Raw genomic sequence first — 20,625 nt, 5'->3', positions numbered from 1 at the left:
CGGGCACCGGCAGTGGTGGTAACTACGCCCAATGTGACACTGCGCCCGAGGTCTGCGCCCAAAATCCGACATGTGTGGAGTGCGCTCAGTAAGCACAACGTTGCAGAGTCCATTGCACGCCGTCAACAGCTAGAAGCGGCTCGAGCGCCTGTGTTCCCTTGAGGCGTTCAATTTCTTTCTTCTGCGCTGACATTGCGGGCTTTGCAGGGATTGCGGTGCACCATCAGAGTGGGTAAAAGCGGTTCACTAAGTCTTGGAACCACTACGCTGGAGAACTCGGTGCTGCCTTCGGCCGCAACCGATGCACCCGTTAAAGCGACAGTGAAGTTAACTTGTCAGGCTCTTTTTTTTCGCTTGCACTGCCTCGACTTGCTAAAAAAACACCATTTTATTCATTTATCCGGTAAATAAGGCAAGATTTGTGTTATAAGGTCCGAAAGAAGAAACACTACCATGGACGGTTTGCGGCGGCGGCATCAACTACGTGTGCTACGGTAGGCACGATGTGCAAGATCATAATTCAAACCAGTTTCTGTTTCGGTTCTGTCAAACAACATTCTTGGCATCCGACGTTATCGTTGGCTGGGCATTCTCCAAATCTCAGTAATCGGCATACCGCGCTTCTGACATGTTTTCTGCTGTAAAATGTGCCAGTTATGCCTGCTTGAAAGGCTTGGAATAGTAACTATCACTAGCCGAGGCTTGCGTACTTGGTGAACTTGGTGAACGCCCTCCACGACATCGCTGACGCTCAAATGCGATACGCTTTCCCCCTACCCCCTGTGAAGCTTGCCTCTATCGTAGAGGCGTGTTCGGACCAGGCCAAGGGTCGGCTGATTCGGGACTGTAACCGCAAGATTATGGCAAGACCACGCCAACGAGAACTGGCAGCGCGCCAGTGTCATAATGCACGCGTTCTGCGAACTCGCTTGTGGAGCATTGAAGGTTAGTGTAAAAATGGTGAATTTAGTATAAAACACATTACCCAAACGCATATGAATCAACTTTAAAAAAAAGTGTGCTTTCGGGGATTCCATCTTGTGAGTGGCGAAACCATGGACTTAGTGCTTGAAACAACTCGGCCATAAGCCAGTGCTGCCAAACAGAAAATATGCTGTATAGCCAGTTAACATTTTATTCCGATTTAGCATTAGCTTACATAATATTTCTTTAATAGCGCTCGGGCAGTAAGCGTGCCCTAAATTTCCACAAGTATCTCGTCTGTAGGGACTGAATTCAATTGGAGGACAAGCGTTCTTAGAGTTGAGGTCGTGCTAATCACCGCTGTGCTAGGTTACCCAGCACAAAAGTGCTTCCCTAACCATGGTTTTACGCTGTACAATAGACGTTTCCGTTGATTTTAATCCCATTGTACCTATATTAACTTCGCTGACTCTTCTGACGCGTTTAATTGTCTTTAGATTTTTCTACTGGCGTTCCAGTAAGTGAAGCGTCGCATGCGTGTTTACGTGGAGCTACTTTGACATAGAGCTTGATACAGCCTACACTCTAACGAACTAAAGGCACATTTTTCCAAACAAAAACTTGTCGTGGCTTATTTTCAAGACATCGAAGAAACTTCGACGACCCCCCTGCGGCGAGCCGACTAAACGCCTGGCCGACCTATTCTGTCAGAAGGTCGGCGAGCCATGCAGTAGCGCATTGAAGCCAAGCCATCTTGTTTTGAAGTCATACGAAACTTCATAGGAAACCGGCAGGGAGGATGCAGAGAGGAAGACAGCGTTTTCGGATTTATTTTGCTACAGAATAAATTCGCGTAATCACAGCGAGAGTGGACGAAACATAGCCTATATATTCCAGCCTACAGTTTGCGGTACACATCACTTGAGTGTCCCTTTAGAGAGATCTTTTCACTTGACCTAATGTGCGGCTAGTGTCGGGGCTGCATCGGCGCTTGTATTTTCAGGTGGAAGTAGACCCTGAAATGCTGCACATGTCAAGTTCAGACGATTTTCTCTGTGAAAAAACGGCCCTGCCAGTGGCAGCTGTTGAAGATATGGTAGTCGACGGGCCGGCCACCAGCAGCGGTGGTGACTGCGCTCAATGTGACACTACTCCCGATGTCTTCCACGCGAAATCCGACGTGGGTACTACGGTGAGCACGCCAGACTCCACGCACTACCACGTGACGTTTGTCTTCTTACAGTTGTATTATATTCCTACATTAATATTTCTCTTCTTACATCGCTGGGCATTATATTTCCTTTGTGAAACCCACAAGAGCTTCGTGAGCCACCGAAAGTAGCGAAAGAGTAGCATGAAATCAGGGTGTAAGGTGGAAATAAACGTTGGAAATGCAGACAGGATAACTTTATTTGACCACATGTAGGGCGAATAGTCCGGCAACATCTTCGTCATTGGTCAGATGGCAGGGCCCTTTTTAGACACATGTCTTCGTTGGTCAAGTGGGAATGGTCTTGTACTTGGTGGTTGGGTCAAGCAGGGCTGCCTTCTAGGGTTCCTAGCTGGTGATGGTAAAGAGGAAGAGATGGGTCGGAATGTGGGTGGTGGATTGCTACCACAAGCCCATCTGATGTGCGACAGCGACGCATGCGGGGCAGAACAATGCGGACATGCATTTATCTAGATGTCAGGAAAGATCGCCAACATTTAAAGAACCCTGCAACACTTTTTAGAACTTTTTTTTGAAATCATAAATGCTTGCAGAACTACGGCACCCAACACACCTAGTACTTAGATTAGGCGGTCGCAAAGTACCTCAGCCAAAAATTACTGCTCCATGCCCATCAGATAACTTGTAAACTCGCTCAAAAGATTTTTTTCTCTTTCCCGGTCTTAACGTTCTTCGACGGCTCGAACATACGTCACTAAGGCCATGTAACGGCTGTTGGCCGGTTTTCCTTCAGTTGCAGCAATGAACGCTTTTCGATATTAACTTACAAAAAAGCCACAAAAACAATTAAATAGAAAAGGAAGACGTATCTGGTGCGACGAGCAAATCACGCAGTATCGTTTCATTCTGGCGATAACTATAGCTTTCGCTGTGGTTCCAGACACGAAGAAAACAGCGAAAGTGCTTATCAAAAGTGTTGCACAGTCCCTTTCAGCAGGAGTGGGGACGGAGCGGGTCGGAAGCTGCCAAGAGATGACCGGTTAGGGCCGCGTAAGAGATGCGTCAGCAGGTGGAAAAGCGGTACGCTCAAACGATAATGGGCGAGGATGTCCCCGTGTGTGTACTATCTGTCACCTTATGTGAATATATGCCTGCCATTGGCGACGCTATCCAGCCATCGGAAGACCAAAGCTCTAGGAGCTTCATGGGCGACTGAGTTTCGAGGTAGAGCTGTACGGGCGGGAGCTCAGGTGAGAAAGAGCGGGAGCCGATCTTGTCTAGCTTCAAATAGACAAAGTTGCTGGGGAAACTCTTCCGCGGAAAAAACTTACGATGACTCATTGTGAGTCACTGATGAGGGTTGTTTCAACAGCGGAGCTGTTGTACAAGCCGTAATTTCGGTGCCGCCTTAAAGAATACCAAGAAAATGCACAGCTATCGTGACCGCGTGCCTCACGCAGACCGCCGAGGATCTGCTCGCCCAGTGGCTTTAGAAGAAAAAAATCCAGCGTTGCCGTCAAGGGCTACCGCACATTTAATGCTTGGCATGAGGAACACGATGATATCGGTTCATATGACGATGACTACTACTAGAACAGTGCAAAGCAACGACGGAACATGTAAATACACAATTTCAAACTTTTGCAAATGCGTGGTGATGTGTCCTTTTGTGCGCACGCATAAAAAATTCTACAGCTTCATTATGCTTCAAGCCATGCACGAGTTAGTGCAAGCTTCGCCAGTTGACCTGGTGAAAGCCTGCAACAATTAGGATGACTTTGCATCCACCACACACCGCGAAGATGACGGCGACCTCTTCGCTGTTATATGACGACGATTACTACCAGCGCAACGTAGCAAATAAACAATGTTAGTGAAACTTTACTATGTGACCGACAATGCTCACCTACAACAGCTTTGCCATTCAAGTCGTCCGCGTGAGGGCAAGCGTCCCTTTTTTTTGGTAAGGAGCGTGGGTAATAGCAACGTAATTGTGATATCTTCTGCCACCATTCGGGCTGCGGTATAATGTAAGAAGTACGCCAGCGGGGCTTGTAACTAGTCGTGCAGTAGTGTGCTGGATCAGTGTATAGCAGAGGGGGGGGGGGTACGAGGGTACGCCTTTTCGGGCACTTTTGAGCGACGTGAGCTAGTCTGCAATCCTCATTGTGTACGGGATGCATGTGTCACTGGAGAGGTTTGATCCGGAGTGTCCGTCGGATGGAGAGGATATTACAAGTGCTGATAATTGTAGGTGATGCCCAAAAGCCCGATGAAGTAAGCAAGTGCAACCCGTATGAATAATATTTGTAATTGTGCAGTGCGCTGAGCATCCAGTATTTCGCAAAGGGAGTTTTGGACATTCAGTGCAACAAGGCGTTGTTTGGTTGGTCCGTGGTCCGCATGGTCCGTCTTCCTTCGTCTGTCTGTATGTCCATTTAGCGCAAGTTTCCTGATACAACCCGAAAACGTTTCGGTATCATGCCGTCAATTTTGATTCGTTTGCTTAGTTGTGCGATTAGAAAGGGAGTCCTGTGTGCTTTTTATTGCATCGACGGCAGGTATAATGTTATATAGATGGGCCTGAATCGATATGTTTGTGGGAGTTCGAGGGTGTTAGGCCGATTTAGAAAAATGTCGCACTCGCACGTTTGAGGGGAGCACAAGGGCCCGTGGCTAGATTTGTGCGTTTCAGTTATTTGGGTAGGTTTTTGAAGTTTGTCCTAGGTGTCTTCGTCAGCAGTCTTGGAGATAGAACGCTAACTGTCATCAGCGTAAAGGGAGTGGCGGAGGTTTGGCACGGTCGACAGTAGAGGAGGAAGGTGTTTCATTGCGATATACAAAAGAGAGGGTGATAGCACCTATCCCTGTAAAGTGCCAGTGCTGGCCAAAGTGATTAGAGCAGTTTTAATAGGACCGAGTACACAGTATTTGTCCTGTTTGAAAGACAAAAAAACAGTTGTGATCCGCTCGCCCAAATGTGAGCTTGTTATAGCCGTGAGAAAGGCCGAATGGAAGAATTGGTGTCGAATGCTCGGGTAGGGTCGCAACCAGAGATGACCTTGATTGTATACCGTAGAACAACCCTGTCAATGATATAATGCTGGAGTTGGAACATAAGTTCCCATATGAAGAAATTAAGGCAACAGCAAAACATGGGGCGTCGAAAGAGATGCGTCCATTCGACAAAAGTTTGCCTGCAAAGAATGATGTGATCAAAGAGTTTACCTAAAACAAGATGTTAGAGTCAAGGCATGAAGGTTATCTATGTGTCGTTTGAATGTCTTCGAAATGAGTACCGTTATGATGGTATGCCACCCTACCGGGTTAGAACCCGATTCATAGCAATCTTTGAAGAGTCGCGTGACATCCTCAACTGATGAATCATCTAGGTGACGTAAAATCTTATTAGAAATCTGGTTGAGAGGCCGATCTCGTGCTTAGCCATTGTATGTCCACCCTTACCTCGGCGTCGGGTAGGCTGGCGGTGCATCTTATTCTTTGCCGGTAGTTGCCTGTGTATAAGGGGGGTAAATACGTGCACTGTATTGCACATTATTCTGTGTGATGTATTTCAGACGGTCTTGTTCATTTTATTCAAAGTTGTGAATTTGTTGTGGCGTACATTGGTACAGTGCTGTTCTGATAGTAGTTCGGTCAATTACATCACTGTGGTCACTGCCTACATCCTTTTGGGTGTTTACCCCACGGGGCTGGGGGTTGACATGTCTCCTGAAGTTGATGTCAGGGGTAGTGCCGACGCGAGAACTCCTTCGTTTCCTGGTTGGATATGTGGGATCCATGAGTGGGTAGGTTCTTGTTGCGCTGCTTGTTATACATTAACCTTTGGTAGTGTTCTCGCTGTAGCCCCACGCTGGATCATGCGCAATAAAGTTCCTTTCATGACGATTGGGCGCTCGGTCAGCGCAGCATCAAAAACATGACGAAAAACGATCTCGTTTGCCACGTTCTACAGAGGATCAACCTCTTCGCGTTGAATGCGCTCGCAGTGTATATTCCCATAAATGTTCGTTCGGTCACCCAAACAAGGCCATGGCCTTCAAGAGCTGCACTTTGCGTTTGCAACCGACCAAGTTGGAAACAATATCCTACCCCGACGGTGACATACGAACCTGATACGTTCCATCGTCCAAGAAAAAATTTACGGACAGCCGTCACCAGGCTTTGCCGGTGGCCAACATCAGTCGCCCGGTCTCGGAGGGAACATTCGAGAAGAGCCCACCTCCATGACGTGTGCTCTTCCCCTCTAAGCGGGACACTACCCGTGAGCCGACTCATACAGACATTGCTCTGGCACCACCCAGTGCCCCTGTCGTCCCTTTTACTCCACCCCTACTGGAGCCTTACCATCCACACCGAGGTCCACTGTCTACGGCTCCTTTTCAGCCGCTCTGCTACTCGGCCTCGCGTCAGCCTCGTTCCGTCTGTATTCGAGGAAAATATCTCGATTTTGCCGGAAACACTAGCAAGATGGATGCGAGCCCACCTTTACTTTTCTCGTACTAATGAACGCCAATCCATTGAAGCGTACCAGCAGCCCTTCCTTTATTCTTCGCGCCGTTCCTCCTGTGTCGGACTTCTTGGATAAACAATGGAATTCACTACCTTTTAGATGCCCGTTGCCTGCACCTCACTGTCGATCTACATCCCCCCTTCGTCCGGCTTCTGGATTCCCTGAGCACCAACGGAAAACTACAAAGAAGCCGTTCTTGGAGGGGCAACTGCGTCATTCGCAATAAATTACTCACACCTCCCCTCGCGGGAACTCTGGTGTAATGCGACGCTGAGGGGGGTTCAAGCGCAAGTGGAGAGCAACCGTCGACCGAAAGGCCGCCGGAGAGCGGCACACCAGTTATATGCGCAGCGCGCCTGAAGGAGAAGAGACCGCTGAGAGAGAGAGAGTACTGCACATGGGCAGCACCGCGCGCAGCGCCGCCCACCGGCGGAGTGAGAGCGCGCTGGGCCGCACACCCGCAGATGTTGAGAGAGTGTTCGCTCTCACCTGGGCACGCGCCGGCGCCAGTGCGTCTGCCGTGGCTATGACGCAACACAATCCAACACAATCCACTTTAATCTAACCTAATCCAAATCCAATCCAATCCTCCCAACTATCAAATACGTTGACTGTATTCGTCGAAGGCGTTCGAGTCGAAGCCATTATATATAGCGTTGCGACAATTTCAATTCTCGATGGAGGCGTGTTTTTGGCTCTTTACAGAACTTTCTATGCCGGTTATCCCCTACGTGGTGCAAACTAAGCTGTGATTGAACCCTGTGGAATGATGCCAACTCCACTGAGGTCTGTTTATACCACAAATGGCCTGTTGAGGTCTGGCACGCTCACAATAACATCCTCGGTCAGGGACTGCTGAAGTGTTCTAAATGCTTAGTGGTTCTGCGGCTTCCAGCGCCAACGTTGCTTCTTCTTGAGTAGTTCTGTGAGTCGACGTGCAGAAATGAAAAAAATTGGGGTATAAACCCCTTGTAATAACCCGCCAGAAGTCCTGTTGCTGTTTCGCCATGGTTGGTTGGGGATATTCTAGTATCGCAAGTACTTTTTACTTCTCCGGCCTACATTGTCCTGGGGAGATTTCATGGCCGTGAATCTTCGGGGATTGGCAGCACACGTGCACGTTCTCTTGGCTGATGGTGAGCTGTGCTGAGCTTATTTGCCTCATCACTTCCTGGACATGTCCGACATGACCTTGCAGGGTTTGTAAATATACCACGACATCATCAACGAATGCCATGCTATACTTGTGGTTTATTCCTTGTAGCACTCGATCCATTAGGTCTGGAATGTAACACGGCCACCAGTAACTCCGGCGTATTGCAAATGAATGCTTTTTAGAGAATATCCTTGTTTCGCACAGTTATTTGAAAAAAATCCCTGCGAATGATCAAAACTTAAAAACCACCTGGCTTGCACAAGCTGTGAAAACAACCAATCAGTCCTTAAAACGGGGTAGACTTGCATCTTAGTCACTACAGTCAGCTGGCGGTAATGCACGTGCAAAGCAGTAGCCTCCATACTTCTCGAACAGGACTGGAGCGCTGGCACGCTGGCTGCGGCTAGGGCGAGTGAGGTTCTCTGCCAGCAAGTTGATAATTCGGTCGTCCATGATTGCCTACTTCATGTCGTTTGCTGGTCGTAGCTTGTGCCGAACGGCTGGGTTGTCGCCTGTGTAAATACAATGTTGCGCCAGGGTTGTGCAACCTGGGTGGTGACGGTAGCCCCGAACTCATCCAAACACGTTTCATTGGCAGGTCTAGGTCCAGTAAGGGGCTGGTCATGTTTTAGCGGCCAAATTGCGGTCGTGGCCGAGACACTGCCACAGCCACAGGCAGTGGCATTGTCCTCCGCAAAAAGGCCGCGCAAACATTCTGCACAATCCTCAAGCCGCTACTTATCCGCCTTAACAAAGAACACGATTCTTTGCGGTTCTATGCCCACAGTGCAGGGAAATGCCTCTAACCGTAAGAAAGTCACTACCCAATACAGCGTCGCAGCACAGGCCAGAGACGCACAAAAACTACTGTATGAGGCAACCGGCCGCCCACTCAATCCCGAACTTCCAAGACGTTGTTGACTGTGACCAATGTGATGCCAGGCGCAGCATCCGGATGTCAGCATTGGACTTGGCCCACAAGCTTAACTCTTTCGTTACGGCGGAAAAACGGCCGATTTTAAGTGCTTCCACAAAACGTTTTTTTTTCTCTTGAGATACTGGACACACGTAGCCTTGCTATGCATGAAATTGTAGCTTATAGATTGCTCTTCCAAACACAAAGCAGCAGTTTTGTTAAAGGTACAATAACTTACAGTTTATTCGTCAAGTAATCAGAAAAAAATCCCCAAGAAAAGTATACGAAAAACACAAATCGGCACTTTTACCGAGACTAAAAATTATTTCAGGTATTTTAAGATATACAAATTGTTCCTACGTTCCTTGGCTATGATTCAATATATAACTCAACAGTGTACACCAAGTTTTGGCTTTTTGAGGGCCCGTCAACCTAGCGCAACTGACGGCTGTGCTACGCCGCGAGGGCACTCAAGGGTGTGTGAGTCTCTGTAAAACGTGCATCCAAGTACCGTACTTACCCGATTCTAACGCGCACTTTTTTCCGGAAAAATAGGTTGAAAAATCGCATGCATCGGATACGAAACCGAAACCAAAACAGCGGAAATTTCGTCCCACCTATCGCCATCGCCATGTCAAGATTGTACCGAAGCTTTTAGCGACGATTTTTCGGACGCAGGAAGCATAGGCGCCTAGGCTTTTCTATCGGCGTTCGCACAAATCGTCAACTCGTTCCACTTGCGCGCTTGATTACAGCAATGGCAGCAGCGGCTCTCACGCGTTCAAAACGAGCGGTCGGCTGAAGCGTGCGCCTCTGAAGAAGCTCGCGGTATGGGCGTGTGAGGCGTGGGCCACGATCCCATCGACCATGGTTGAACGTTAGTTCAGAAGTGTGGCATCGCGAACGTGCTTGACGGCACCGAGGACGAGATGTTGTGGTCAGCGGAGAGCGACGAGGAGTGAGATGAGTGAGATTACTTCGGTTACTTCGGGAAATAAATCACCCGTTTCCCTCGCATTCGTTTTTCTTGCTCACACAGTTCCGTGCGCATTACAATCGGAGGTGCAAGTTTTTTAGTTTTTTTGTCAGGAAAATCGGGTGCGCATTAGAATCGGGTAATTACGGTATACTATTTTGTGTCCTCGCTCAAAATTCTTATTTAGTTCGGTGGTAAAAAACCAGAAAAAAAAATCGAGCGCGCTCGACAAGCGTCGCACCTGAACCCTGCAGCGCTAATCTGACACGAGCGCCAGGTTATCTTGAAGGTGATACCGCGATACAGCGCGGTGCATTCGGCAAAATATCCCGGCCGTACGTTCTCGAGACCCTAAACACAAAATCAAAACCGCAGTCGTCAGATACGAAGCACGTTTTGTTTATAAATACAGCGCGGAGTCACAACGAAATTACCTGCCAGCGCTTGTTGAAGTGCGAGGCACCTGAACCGGAGCTTCGTCGTCCTAACTGAAATCTGAAGATCCCACGTCATTGCTTGACCCCTCACTGCTGCTGGAATCAGAAAAATCGACAGCAGGAGCTGCCGAAGTGCTTGCTACAGCAGTCCGACTGTGCGGAGCGCGGCACGAACCCGACGCCATTTTTCCTCCTCCTCCCCTCCCCCTTCGGTTCAAATTTCTCTTGCTACGCCGCCACAACACGAGACACATAAACAAACGAAGCCGAAATTGAAAGAGAAGTTGCCAAAGAACACACCAGATGCCGATAGTTGTCTGTGGAGCGCGGGTTTCAGATTTTGCGGGAGATTTAAAATCATCGGACGCCGGCTTCCGATTGCCTATGGCGCCGTCGTGAAAGAGTTAAGCCGCTGCAGCAGCGGAGGGTCGAGGAAGCTTACACATGAGCCGCCACCGAGAAGGGCCTTGAATGTTGACGACCCGATTGGAACGCACCAACGGAGCCCTTTGTTGCGGCGGTGGCCGCTACTTGGTGCCAAGGCCGGAGGTGCCCTCACTGGCAGCACCTATTGCCTCTGGCTTCCCGGACACTGGGCCTGCAGGTGAACCCATCACCGGCATCGTATGCAAACAGGCGGTTCCTTTCGTCGGCCCGTGGGACAGTTACGAGCGATGTGGCCGACTGTTACAGCGACAGCACTGCACACGTGCCAGTTCAATTTTGGGCTCTGGCGTTAGCCCCCGACCCTAGGCTGAGAACGGAGGCACAGTGTCTAACGAGTACAGCTGGTCCCAGCCGAACGACGGGTTCAGCTCCATGGTCTGCAGTGGCCGGTGATATGAGGGTGGCGGAGCTGGTGGGGCCTAAGCAGCGTGTGATGGGAACGACGCCACAATAGTCGGCTGCGGGTGCTGGGCCATGGCCGAGGGCAGGAACAAAGGTCAGGTGTGTCGCCACTTGCATGGTCGCTAGGAGGCGGCGGTGGTCAGTACTGAAGGCGACGCGAAATCCGCTCCATTACGCCGTCCGGCGCCTTTACCAACTCGGGGAGGTCGTTGTAAACATGCCCATCCGCCTGGTCCTGTAGCTGATGGTGCATCTGCTGCAGCACGCACTGCGCCTTCTCTGCTTCGAAGACTTTCTTCCCGATGCGGTCGTAGTACATTGCAGTCGCATAAACTCCTTGCGGGTTTCTTCCAGTGCAGCGGCAATGATTCATGTCAATCGGCGCAAACTCGGAACAGAGCGCGGCCAAGAGTCAACATCACGCACAAAGCGCCACCACAACTTCGCGTCACTTTTGATGGGCCGGTACCACCTGAGTCAATCACTTGTCGGCGGCGACGCCAGTACCGAGGCAAACGTTTTCCAGACGCTCGAGGATCTGCTTCAGTGACTACAAATCCCGGACACATGGGTAGCCGGGGAGGTGCGTCACAGCAAGCTAGCGTCGCTGGTGGCCAAGGCACGCTCGCAGCACCTGCTCCCACGTGCGTAGTTGTGGGCGGAGGAATCGATTGCACGCGTACGGCGCGATGCGCTCGCGCTCCAGCGCGGAGCCATCAGTGCGCAGCAAAAACTCGTTAATCACAACTAGAAACCTACCTCATACTCCACTCCTATCTCTCTTCTCTCGGTCGCGACGATTATGATGAAGATCACGTCGTTGCGTAGCACCCTCTCTCGGTGCTCAATGGCACCACCCTCACAACATATGCCAAGCAATCAAAATGGGTCGTCCTTTTTTCCGTGGTTACCTGAGCATCCTGGTCGCCATTCCAACAACCACTAACGTAGGCACTTCTGTATTACGTAACCTCTAGACGCAACTGGCACGGAAGTCTACGGTGCCGCTGTTTACGGGCGCTATCAAACTATGTAGCCAATCACCGTTTCTGGCACTACCCGGCGCTTTCTAGCTCTGAACGTTTCCGGTTCCGGCCACGGGGTACATTTGGCGCACTAGCTTAACTGAGCTTTTAGATTTATGATGATGATATTTGGATTTTAATGGCGCAAGGCCAGCTAAGGGCAAAGAATGCCAAACACAAGTGATTTCATGACAGGGACGTGAAAGTAACAGTAGAGAATTTCAGTAAAAATAAACACAAGCTAATGAAGATGACTGGTGGAAAGGGCCAGGTTGTCATGATGCATGATAAGAGATGAGATGTAAAAAATTGACATCCGTAAAAAACTTAAAAACATGCTTGGTGGAAAACATTGGCTCGTCTCCTAAAAAGAACGCTGGGTGAAACGGGACGTGTTGTCTGTATAGTTGTGGGAAGTGCTTGCGTCGTGTTGTGTTAAGTGCCTTGCATTGAATGAGTACGTGGATCACGGATAGACCCTCTCCACACCTGCCGCACAAGGGTCTTGGAGATCCAGTGAGCAGGTGCGAGTGTGTTGCATGTGTGGCCTATCCGTAATCTTGCCGAGGTCACTTCGGTGTGTCTGTTGTGCGAGTTAGTTGAGTATCGTCCCAAGTGTGGCTTTATTACATGTAGTTTGTTGTCTGTCTGTTCACTCCAGTGTGTTTGCCATTTTTTACGTAGGTGTTTTCTGATTAGTAACTTGAGGTCAGTGTAGGGTACTGTTGCTATGTCTAGACTGTTTCTAAGTGCAGCAGCAGCCGCCATTTCATCAGCGAACTCATTGCCAGCGATCCCTGCGTGGCCTGGAACCCAGCAGACGGTCACACTCAGACCTGACGCATACGCTGACATCAAAGATGTAAAAACAAGATTTACAACGTAATTTTTGCAAGACCTTTGTGAGGACAATGTGGGCACGACGCTAAGTGAATCTGTGAAAATTATGGACTTAGCAATGTTACGTTCGATTAAGTGATTTAAAACAAGAAATATACCAAATGCTTCCGCCGTAAAGATGCTGGAATTCACATTCATTGTTTTGCAAGGATTGAAGTTGGGTCCGTGTGCAGCACAGCACACTGCAGTGAATGTTTTTGATGCTTCACTAAAAATTCTACCACCCCATATTTCGCCTGGAGATACATAAAATGCTGTAAAATGGCAGTTGTGGGCACCGTGTTTTTCTTAAATTGCGTAAACGACAAATCACAGAATACAGGATGAAGATGCCATGGGGTGATAGAATCAATGAGAGATGTTTTAAAAGTGTCTAAAAACGAGGCAGAAAGTTCAGAGGCCTCTTGCCTCGCCCTGAGCGAGAAAGGCGCAGAAATAGATGGACGATATAAAAACAGTTGGGATGTAGCTGTATCGTTCATTATAGACTTAATGGGATGGTGAGACATTGATGAAACTTTAAACGTATATAGTAAATCGACATACTCGAGCTGGTACCCTAGGCACCATCTGTCACACTCGACGTACAGACTTTGCACAGGGCTAGTTCGGAAAGCACCAGACGCAAGTCGAAGGCCCAAGTGCTGCACTGGGTCGAGCATTCTCAAAGCAGTTTACCTTCCTGAACCGTACACAACACTCCCATAGTCTAACCGCGAGCCTACAGGCTGGTAAACACTCGCAGCAGAAGTTGTTTGTCAGCACCGTACGAGTGATCCGACAAGACCTTGAGATTATTCACTGTTTTAAGACATTTTTGTTTTGATTGTTTGATATGAGGGATAAAGGAAAGTTTTTCATTAGGGACTATGCCTAGGAACTTGTGTTCTTTTTTGACCGGAATCGAGGCACCATTCAGTTTTATGTCTGGATCTGGCCTGATCCCACGCCTTTTGGAGAACACAACACAAGTGCTCTTAACTGGGTTTAGCTTAAAACCGTTCTGATCAGCCCAGCCAACTAGCTTATTAACACCAAGCTAAACTTGGCGTCCGCAAATTGACATATTACACGGCTTGAAAGATATTTGGACATCATCTACATACATATTACAGGAAATGGTTCGTGGCAACGCCTTTCGAAGTGAGTTCATCTTGACTATGAACAACGTGCAGCTCAAAACGCCACCTTGAGGCACACCATTTTCCTGTACAAAAACATTTGAAAGGGCACTACCAACTCTTACACGAAAGGTTCGTTCTGCCAGGTAGCTATAAAGAATGTTAAACATATTGCCCGAAACACCGAATGATTTCAGGTCGCTAAGTATCCCTTATCGCCAAGCGGTGTCGTAGGCTTTCTCAAGATCAAAAAAGACCGTAGCACAAAACTGTTTGTGGACAAAGGCATCCTTTACATACGACTCGAGCGCGTCGAGTTGGTCGTTGGTGGACCGCCCCACCCTGAAGCCAGCCTGGCAGCTCTCGAGAAGACCATTGTACTCTAAGAAGTACACGAGCCTCCTATTAATCATCTTCTCGAGAAGCTTGCACGGGCAGCTTGTGAGGGCGATGGGTCGATAACTGGCGGGAGAAGAAGGGTCCTTACCCTCCTTCAGGAACGCTACTACAATAGCCTCCCTCCAGGAGTTTGGAATGTGCCCCGAAAGCTATATGTTGTTGTATAGGTGTAGGAGTGTCTCAAGAGTATCTGGGTGTAGGTGTTGTATCATGGTGTATGTAACCTGATCTGCCCCTGCAGCTGATGGTTTACATGTGCTCAAGGCAGCCCTCAGCTCATAGAGTGTAAATTCAGAATTGTAACCAGATTTTGACCTGTTATTATCATGTAAGGACTTCTTTTCACAAGCGGTTTCATGTCTCAGGAAAGCGTTTGTGTAGTGTGCAGAGCTGGAAACGTGTTGGAAGTGTTGTGAAAGTGTGTTAGCCTGGTCTTCGAGTGTGTCCCCTGTTGTACTGAGCAGGGGCAGGCTATGTGTATGTTTTCCATTAAGTTTACGTATTCTTGTCCATACCTTGTGAGTGTCTGTGTATGAGTTAATGGATGTAAGGAAAGCACACCAACTCTCTTATTTCGCATCACGACGCACACGCTTTCCAAAGGCCTTTGCCCTTTTAAACGAGATCAGGTTATCCGACGTGGGGTACCGGCGAAGGACACCCCACGCCTTGTTCTGGGCCTCTCGCGCCCGCCTACAGTCCTCGTTCCACCAGGGCCTCCTTGGGTTGCAGGACGCACTGGAGGGCTGGGGCATGGACTTTTCGGCGACGTCGAGTATGTGTGCCGTGACGAGTTGGGCTGCTTCCTCCCCGTGTAAGTGTTTTATGGATGTGTAGTGTAGTTGAGATGTTTGTGTGAATGTGCTCCAGTTTGCTTTTGATTCATTAAACCTTTTATGGGAAGATGGACTGCTCGGGCCTATACCTATATACGTTAATGAAGTGGGGAAATGGTCACTACCATACGGGTCTGTGCCCACACCCCACTCAAGACATGGAAAGAGAACTGCGGAACCATTAGCCAAGTCAAGTTGCGAGTATGTATTGTGTCCTAAGTTTTTTGCGAGTATGTATTGTGTCCTAAGTGTCCTAAGTAGGCTGTTTTTTGTTGAAAAGGCATGCTCCGGAGGATGTAAGGAATTTCTCTATCACGCGACCTCGGGCATCCGTTCTGGAGGAGCCCCAAAAAGAGTTATGCGCATTAAGGTCTCCTGTTAGGATGTATGGTTGGGGCAGCTGGGTGACCAGCGCCTCGAAATCAGAGCTCGAAAGTGCATGATCAGGAGGAATGGAAATGGAGCATACCGTTATCAACCTATTAAATATTATCGTACGGATTGCTACAGCCTCAAGAACAGTGTTCAGAGTGACAGGGTTGGAGGCTAAGGATTTCCGAGCGACAATTGCCGCACCTCCTGAAGAGTGTGTGCAGCCAACCCTGTCCTTTCTGAATATCATGTACCTATTTAGGAACTTTGTTTGTTTATAATTGAGGTGGGTTTCCTGGAGACACATGAGACTTGCTGACTGGCATGCAGAATCTCATACAAATCGTCAAGATTTTTAAGGTGGCCTCTGCAGTTCGAATGGATGATGTGTTCTGTTCCCATTATTTAGATTTAAGAATAACTGGAGTGTGTGTGTGTTCATGTGTCGTCTTTCGGGGCTGTTATTCTAGGATTTTTAGGCTTTTCTATCGGCTTGGACATCGGAGGCTGCTCCTTGCGTTGCGTTCTAGACAGGAACGGCGTGACATCCATCTCCTCATCGGATGCCAGAAGGGTGCCCGGCGGACCGGGTCTTCGGACTTGGCCCCCTTTCGGGAGCCCCTCATTTGAGCCGCCACCGCCGAGGGCGTCCGGGGCACCAGAGGTGGCACGGGAGGTGCGGTGGCGGTGGGAGCCGATGCGGGGCCCCCGGTGACCATCCGGTCGGCACCCTCCAACGCACTGGACGACGGGAAGCAGAGGAGGGAGCGGCACCACTCCCTACAGAAGAAGTTGTCACCACAACCACTGCTGCCTCAGCAAGTGGCGTGGCAACGGATTGGGATGCCTGAGGCACCCTAGGGGGGGGGTAGGGACCAGGTCAGACTCGCTGAACTGGGTCCCTGTGGACACCAGACGCCGCTCCGCCCCCCGGCGAGCCGCGTAGGCGTACCTCCCCAGGGGGAAAGAGGCGAACCTCTTCCGCGCCTCTGGGAAGGTGATGTTCTCAGTGACCTTCACATTTATGATCGCCTTCTCCTGATTAAACTTCTCGCATTTTCGAGAGTAGGCAGCGTGGGGTCCCTGGCAGTTGGCTCAAGTGAGTGTTGATGATGGACAATTATCAGATGAATGATCATGCTGAGCGCACTTTGCGCAGGTGAGACCGCCACGGCAGGAGTTGGTTCCGTGCCCGAACCGCTGGCACTTAAAGCAGCGGCGCGGGTTCGGGATGTAAGGATAAATGGAGCATCGGATGAACCTTGTGTTGATATGGTCAGGAAGTGAGGAGCAGTTGAAGGTCAGGATATGTTTCGTTGGGATTATCTTATCATCGCTACGCATCGTAATGCGGCGCACGGCTGTGACACCCTGATCCTCTAAACCTTCAAGAATGTCGGCATCTGTCTGGTTAAGAAGATCTGCCTCAGAGATCACACCCTGCGAGCTATTCAGGCTGCGGTGGGGTGTGACCCTGATGTCCAGATCGACCATTTTCGTCTGACCAAGAAGTGTGGTTTCCTGCTGCTGGTTTTTTACTTCAACAAGGACTTCACCTGTGCGTTGTTTTTTGGCATTATAGGTTTTCCCAATTATTCCATCAAGGTATTTTGTAATCAAAAATACTGATTGTGAAGCAAGAGGGCGGGCTGTGTCAAGAGATTCGATAACAAGGAAACGAGAGTATTTGTCTGGCTTTGGGAAGCTCATGCTTGAAAGTGGAGGGAAAGATACTTCGGTGCGGCCCCTTTTCAGGGACCGATCACGTTTGAGGGGGGTTTTGAATTTTCCATACAGCATAGGAAAAAAGCAAGGGACGGGGGTACTTTCTTCTCAAACCTTACCCTGATAGCCTGAGAGGTCCCGGAGCTCTCTGCCTGGTAAACAGACAGGGAGCCCATCCGCCGGAGCTTGACCTGGGCTCAACGGCCGCCGTTTGAGGCTTCCACCCTTCACCTTTAAACGCATCACCACGGCAGGTTACAGTTTATGTTGGGGGCTCGCCGTCGGCGGTGTCGCCAGCACCGTCACCATGAATACTCAAGGTGCCCTGTGCGGGGAGCGTTTAGATTTAGGGTGTTGTTTTCAAGAAATGGACAACACTTCAGACTAGAAGCGGTTCTCCAGGCGGACACGCTCCGCGCCTGGCCCCCCAAACATCTGCCTGTACAGTGGCCGACATGCACTCCCGAATTGACATACGCAGCACTAGCTAAAGCTTCTTCCACGTGCGTGAAACGGGATGATAGGGTTGTCGAAAATTGCGCGAACGCATGCGCGAGAGGGAGCCTTGTAAAAATGGCGATCGAATAAGCGCGCCACGTTAAGCCTTCTACCATTATGCGAACTCGCCACGAAGGTTTCTGTTCACGGCAACAGCGACGCATGCAAAAAAACGCAAGCTGGCCGCTAGTGGTTGGCCCACATCATCAAAAATAGTCGTCATCCAGCGCGTCGTATTCGGGGTCCCCTATTTGGCCACCAAACGCTCGATTTCGATATTCTAACAGTACTGTTCGGATGCTTGTAGGGCGTACGCAAAAAGCAATGCCACCGTGCCAATCCAGAAGCAGGCGAACCATGCGCGACGCCTGCTGAAAAAAGCATGACTTACCAGCGAGTGAAGCCGATGACTGCCGCGTACCTCGGAGCATGCATAAGGGTCCTGGCAGTTCTCTAAGGATGGTCCTGCTGGTGCCTGTGAGCTCGTAGCATCCGCCGTTAAATATCAGTCGGTGGCCAAAACTAATCTACAGCCCTGCACTACGGTGCGCCTTATAACCTGTGTAGTTTCGGCACATTAAACCACATGAATAAATAAAGTCGTACCATCCGCAGTGCTTTGAGAAACGAGAAGAGAGTGAAAGTGCCAGGTTGTATTGGTGGCATTTCTGAGTGAACGATAACTCCTGCAATATTTAACACTTCCAAACCATTTTTTGGAACACGTTCCTTGGACAGTACTCTAACGATTCCGCGTCAAAATTGCACCATTTGGAACCCTATTTACTTACCCTTTAAAGCAACTTTCTGGCTTGTCCACAAGTGCAGCTGGTTGTGTGACCGCGTTAGCGGTTCGATTTGCAGGTGGTGGTTGACCCGGAACAGCTTCACATCCAGGACGTCGGGAATAAACTGGAGGAACTCATCGCCGAAATTGGCTTCCCTATGGCAGTGGTGCCAGACATGGAGGTCGACGTGCAGGCGATCGGTAGCAGTGATGACTGCGAGCACAATGCGGCAGTTGACACTCTACCCGAGTTGTCCAAGCAGAAACCCCTCATGGGTCCTAAGGTGAGCGCACGAAGCTTCAGTCATGCGTCCTCTTTTTCTTACATCACCACATCGCTGGAGAACGGATTTCCGGTCAAACAATTGAAGCTTTACAAGTGCTGGAAAGGAGCGCGACAGTGGCAGAAAAACGATAGCCAACGTAGTATTAAATATTGGAAATTTTTATCTAGAGACGGTTTCAAGTTAGCGTTCACAGAAAGCGAACGTGAAAGAGGTAAATAAATAAATCTCATCCAATGATGAAGTCTCTTTTATGTGATCAAGTAGAGTGACACTAAACAAAAAATTAAGCTTGGCTATCGAAATCTCAAATTTCGGAGTTCACTTTAAGAGGGATATTTATGGTATGGAACATACAACGATGCAATTTTCTGAGGACCAGAAACGTTCAAACTTACCCTTTGGCACTATTGTGATGTAAGCACGGCTAGGTCAGCTGGTATACCCACCGGGTAACCGATAATTGCGCCACTAGCGCCAATGTGTCCCGTGGTGCTTGGTAGGCCAAACTGTCCAACTAAAAAACAACAAAAAGATCACTGATGCTGCTATAACAACGCTTTCGTTGATGCGCGAGGAGGAAACGCCGTGCCGCTTATCGTCTGCTATGGTCTGAACGTGCGCGCCGGTCTTTGTGTGCCGCAAGCGTGAGCAAACACCGCTTGCATATTGCTTTTCAGATAGGGTTGCTTCTCCGCATCTTGTTTTCGACAGCTGTCAGTTGCTAATTTGCTTGCACTCTCAGCACGCGCAGAAAACATTTGTTTGGATATATTTCTTAGTTGAATACGCGTGAGGCAGCACACCCTGAAGCGTGGCAATTTTGTTTGGGGCAGAAAAAGTAGTAGGCGGGAAATGTGGTTTATTCGCTCATTTTATTAGCAACGTATGGCAAGCGAAGTTCAATACATGCCACAAAGCACATAGCTGTGTATCTCGTATAGTAAGTACAAATGTCCGCATTCTGTGTCGGTTACACAAACATAATAGAAATCTTGGTACAATTGGTCGTATACAGAAAATTGCTCCATAGGTCACCGTGTTCATTTGCTGTACACAATACAATTCTACAGAAACGATGTTTCATAAAAACAAGTGTTTGTGAATAATAAAATGATTAATACGTGAGATGACCAGCTCATTTCGCCACCATTAACAACCGCTCCATATTCTTATTCTCGCAAACTTGCTAGCGCAAAAAATCCTTTATAGCTCGCGAATTTTCTGCGTAATGTCGCCATACATCACACTTGGAAAACGGGACAAATACCACCATGGATATCAATAAACACGTAAAAGGGAAACAAATATTGAGAGTGCAAACAAGGTACAAAAAATGTGTCCTAGAACAGGTTGAAAAGCGAAGCGCCGCTCGGCCGTCGCGCAGGTAACTCGAACTTCTCGTAACACGGAATGCCAGCGGTCAGCTGTCATGTAAATAATTTTTGGAGCTTCTTTCGTGCTAATAAGCATTCAGAGAAGCTGATCGTCGGAACGCTCTAAAGCCAAACCAGTTCGTCGAAGAAGCATTTAGACACATTAGGCGAACATAATTTCCAAGCTTTTGTCTGGTTGAAAGGAAATGAAGAGCAACCACTCACCAAACCGATACCGAAGCGAAATTTCAGTCTGCGTGTCCGCTGGCGTCAATCGGCTCATGAGAAACTGTCGACAAGTAGCTTCACCTGCGTACAACATTACGGACAAATGCGTTG

This window comes from Haemaphysalis longicornis, unplaced genomic scaffold (assembly GCF_048455015.1).
Source record: "Haemaphysalis longicornis isolate Haplotype H1 unplaced genomic scaffold, Haemaphysalis longicornis Haplotype H1 scaffold_1, whole genome shotgun sequence".
Classification (NCBI taxonomy): domain Eukaryota; kingdom Metazoa; phylum Arthropoda; class Arachnida; order Ixodida; family Ixodidae; genus Haemaphysalis; species Haemaphysalis longicornis.
The sequence above is the reverse complement of the archived record's forward strand: the minus strand, read 5'-3'. Positions refer to the sequence as shown.